Source organism: Lithobates pipiens, unplaced genomic scaffold, assembly GCF_037356315.1.
Source record: "Lithobates pipiens isolate NorthernLeopardFrog02 unplaced genomic scaffold, aLitPip1_a1.2 Scaffold_8, whole genome shotgun sequence".
NCBI lineage: Eukaryota > Metazoa > Chordata > Amphibia > Anura > Ranidae > Lithobates > Lithobates pipiens.
The window spans coordinates 198195269-198199885 of NW_027507903.1; the positions used below are offsets into that span (position 1 = coordinate 198195269).

The 4617-nt window shown below is 45.5% G+C and overlaps 1 pseudogene; it reads right to left on the reverse strand.

Moving 5' to 3' along the window:
* Positions 1–4281: 4281 nt before the first annotated feature.
* LOC143964620 (U2 spliceosomal RNA) lies at positions 4282–4390 on the reverse strand (annotated as a pseudogene).
* Positions 4391–4617: the final 227 nt, after the last annotated feature.

Genomic DNA, 4617 nt, shown 5'->3' on the forward strand with positions numbered 1-4617 from the left:
CACAGCCCTCTGTTTTCTCAGGAAGGCCAATGATACAGACATTATTCCGTCTCATGCGGTTCTCCAAGTCTTCCATCTGTAGATTATTTACACCAGCCAGCTGTTTAGTGGTTTGTGAGTCATGCATAAAGGTCAATAGTTTGTCTTACAAGTCATTAATGCTGCTTTCTGTGGCGGCCGTGCGTTCTCTAATTTTCTGTGGTTCATGCCTTATCAATGCAACCTCTTCTGATAGGCTTCCCAAATGTGTTGTGAGCTTATCAACTAAAGTAGTACATTTGTTGACTGCTTTCAGAATCTCCCATAGTGTAGGCTGCTCATGCTCTGCATGGTTATCCTCCTTGTCATCCTGCAACTGATCCTGCTGGTCAGCCAGCAGGGCCTCTGCACCTCTGTGCTGTTCCCTTCTCCACCTCCAGCATGTCAGTGGCCATGTCCTTCATGCTATGAGAGTGAGCACAGGGGTGTGGCAGCTTTTGGGCATAATATAGCATTTCCCTTTGCCCACTTTACCTTGCAGCTTGGGTTCCTTGGGCTTGGAAACACCAGTCTCCTTGTCCCTACTGTTTTCTGCGCCTCATGGTGTCCTTTGTAGCAGAGCAACGGCACCATGTTGGGAATCTAGGGCTGCTCCATAATCCTTCTTGGAAGGTCATGGCTGCAGCATAGTGGGGTGGAAGTCAGGTCAGCAAGTGAAGCAGACTCAAAGGAGTGTGTGTGCCACTCTGGGCATGGAAAAAGTGAGTCTATAAGCCAGGGAGAGGAGCGTTGTAAGGATCAGCCCCCATATGTAAGGGTTTACAACCACGTTAAGCCTGAGTTTCTCAATTTCAAGCAAAAAGAAAAAAAACTGAACTTTTTTTAACTTGAGTTACACTTGAAAGGGAAGCTTACTGACTGGAATGGTGTCAACAGAAAAAATGTAATTAAAGTACCAACATTCAAGTGATTGTAACATCTCAATTTTTCAATAAAAATAACAAACATGTTATACTTACTTGCCCTGTGCAGTGGATTTGCACAGAGCAGCCCTGTTCATTCTCTTCTAGGGTTGGTCTTCGGTGCTCCTGGCCTCTCCCTCCTGTTGAGTGCTCCCACAGCAAGCAGCTTGCTATGAGAGCATCAAAGCCGAGTCACAGCTCCCTGTGTGCATTCAGAAACAGAGCTGCTGCCTGCCCCTGCCCCCTTTCTCTCCTGACTGGCTGACTGACTTTGACAGTAGAGGAAGCCAATGGTGCCACTGCCATGTCTCAGCCATTCAGGAGGTAGAGTCTTGGATGGCCGAGACACTTGTGGACATCGCTGGACAGAGATGGAGCTCAGGTAAATATTAGGGGGGCTGGGGAGGCTCCTGCACACAGAAGGCCCTTTATTTTAATGCATAGAATACATTAAGATAAAAATAAAACACATTGTTGCAACCAAACTTGGCATCAAGTAGTTAAAGATGTAATGAACTGGAATGTAAAAAGTATCCTTACACAGGAAAAATAGAGTATAAGTATATGAAAGAGAAATGTACAAAGTATATATGGGGAACAAACCCCTCAAACACCATTGGCTTATTTAACACCTATAAAGCACACTCCTCATCCAGGATAACTGAAAATGGCGACCTGTAATTCATCCAGCAGGGGGGTGTATATATTTAAAGGAAGTAGTCAATTGAAGGCCACCTCCAGCCCCCAGGGGTCGGGGGTGGGAATGGGCTCCTTTCCCCAGTGCAAGGCATTGCTCAGGATGGCTCAGGGAAATGTAATCATCTCCCAGGCGATGATCCATCTCCAGCAGGTTCTTTAATTTGGCCAACGTAGCAGCCAGGGCAGCAGGGCCAGCCAGAAGGGAAGCATAGTCACTTCCAACAAGACAATGAGAGATGGTACTGGGACCTGATGCTGGACATTGTGCAACAAGAAGTTGCATCATCGCTGGTTAAAGCAAGTGCATTCCAGTGCTGGAACGCATTGTAGGGGCAGAAGAGGAATTAATCGGGTCACCATGCAATGAAGATGGCAAAAGAAGTAATGGACCAAAATTATACCATCTCTCCACAGGAATGGACCAAAAAATTATAACCACCCTAGGCTGCTTAACACCAACATCTCAGGCACTTTTTTACAGGTGATTATGTTTAAATAATGTATTGTCGATCAACATTAATTTGTTGATTTTGTTGTGAAGTTCTTGACCCATCCTTCTTTTTTATATTCATGGTGGATATGTTATGTTTGCATGTTGGGTTTAGTCAACAATGTACATATAACTACTCATTGATCAATGTTTCATACATATTCTTTTTTTTCTTCTCTTTTTCTCTTTAGACTCTTCAGACTAAAATCAACTTTTTTTTGTCCCTTCTCATCTTCACATCACTGTGGCCTTTGTCTTTTGCTCTTAAAATATTTGTTTATTTTGAGTTTCTTATATACTCTAATATGAACCTTTTCCCCCGAATAAATACAAACTACTTCATATACAATATCTTTCACCTATTTGTGACAACCCCACTCTACTCCCCTACCCCTCCCCCCACCTCACCGCTACCCCATTGTTCATTTGTTTAATATAATTCTATTCTTATAGTTCTTTACCGATCATACATATTCTTGTAAATGATTACAGTGATTCTAAATAGGATCTAAGGCCCTGATGAAGCAGGTTTGCCCATGAAGCGAGGCCAGGATAAACATCACTGTGGATGGCTAAATTGGGGATTTCTTTTTAAGATTATTTTCTATCTCATACACATCCCACTCCTATTTTACTTTCCACAACCTCCTTCTTCTAATCTCTGGGTACATTTCCCCCCATTCTGGACCTACATTTTCTAACTGTAACCCTCATATCTGGCACCCTTCCTCCTCCACTCAGTTTCATTTCTATCCCCTGCTTCCAAAAACCAGCTCATGGGCCCTCTGGAATGCCCTGTCTGTCTGTGACAAGCTTATATCTGTGCAAGACCTTTTTAACTGCCATTGCTTTCAAATAATTGCCATTACTGAAACCTGGCTTCAGGACTCGGGCTTCTCCTGCTGCTCTCTCCCTTGGTGGCCTCCACTGGATTCACTCACCCAGACCAAGTGGATGGAAAGGAGCTCCACAGAACACCTTCCGAGTCCACACTGCATGTGTCAGTTTTCTCAAATTTCTCTGAGGGTTGCAGTGATTTATTGGCCTCCTGGATCAGTATTGCATTTTTTGATGACTTCTCTGCCTGGCTACTATACTTTCTCTCCTCTGACATACCGACTATCATTCTTGGTGTCTTTAACATTCCTGTTAATGTTAACAGCACAGATACAGCTCAACTTCTCAATTTAACCTAATCTATTGACTTAACACAATGGACACACACTTCCACTCATTTGACCTTGTATTCTCCCATCTTTGCACTCCTGGCAACTTCACCAACACCCCCTTTCCTCTCTCTAATCACAACCTCATTAGTTTCACAGTATACTTGTCTCTAACCACCTATCCCTCCAAGCAGAAAAGATTACTTGTAGAAACCTTTGCCGCTAACCCTTCTCTTCTCTTTTGTGCTATGACAAAATCTCTCCCCTTTACTGTACTAACCTGGACACCTCTGTCTACAACAGTTCCCTCTCACACTCACGCTCTCATGCTCACTGGACACACTTTCTCCTCTAACTACATGCAGAATCAGGCCCCAACCATTACAACCTATTCGCTGAATACCAAACATTATGGGGCATTCGCAGGAAATTCGAGCGCTATAATGAACAGCGAAACCATCAATGCACTGAGAGATCACAGTGCATTGATAGCTGCTGATTGGCCAAAGCATGCACCTGACCTGCATTTTTTTTTTCTTTTTGAAAGCCAGCCACTCCAGGGGCACATACTCCATAGGCTTTCAAGACCGCCCCCGACCCCCGGCCCAGACCACAGCAGCCCCCACCCCAGACAGGAAGGCATGAAGATCAGGAAGCTTGGTGAGAGCCCTTTACCATCAGGCTCCACCGTCGCTCCCATCACTCCTTCCTAATTATATTCGGATGTACTAACCGGCACTCCCCCTACATCCATAAGGAGTAACCAGCGTTCCTTTCCGAAAAACTGCCCGGGGCTAGAGCCACCCCAATCCAGACCAGAGGCCGGGTACCCGGCCCTCTGGATCCGACCAGGCAGCACCTGCCCTCACCAGGGGCATCCTTCCAGATGGCTCAGACTCAACCATACATCGGCCCCCAGTATACTGTCGGGCGGCACGACGTGGCCCCTACCGAAACCATCCTTCGGGATGCAAATTACACCATCGGAGAGCGCCGCCCAAACCCTCTCAAATAGGGATGGACCAGCGCCTCCTTTGGCAACTGATAAGAACAGATACTACACTTGATCTTAGCCAAAAGGCCGAGACATCTACCATTTATTGCTGTTTTCTAGCCATCTGCAGGAGTTAGTGGGTGTTGTGTGCCTCCAGCGCAGTATACACCTGTATCTACCCTTTATTGCTGTTCTCTAATAGAGCCATCTGCAGGAGTTAGTGGGTGTTGTGTGCCTCCAGTGCAGTATACACCTGTATCTACCCTTTATTGCTGTTCTCTAATAGAGCCATCTGAAGGAGTTAGTGGGTGTTGTGCACCTTCACCG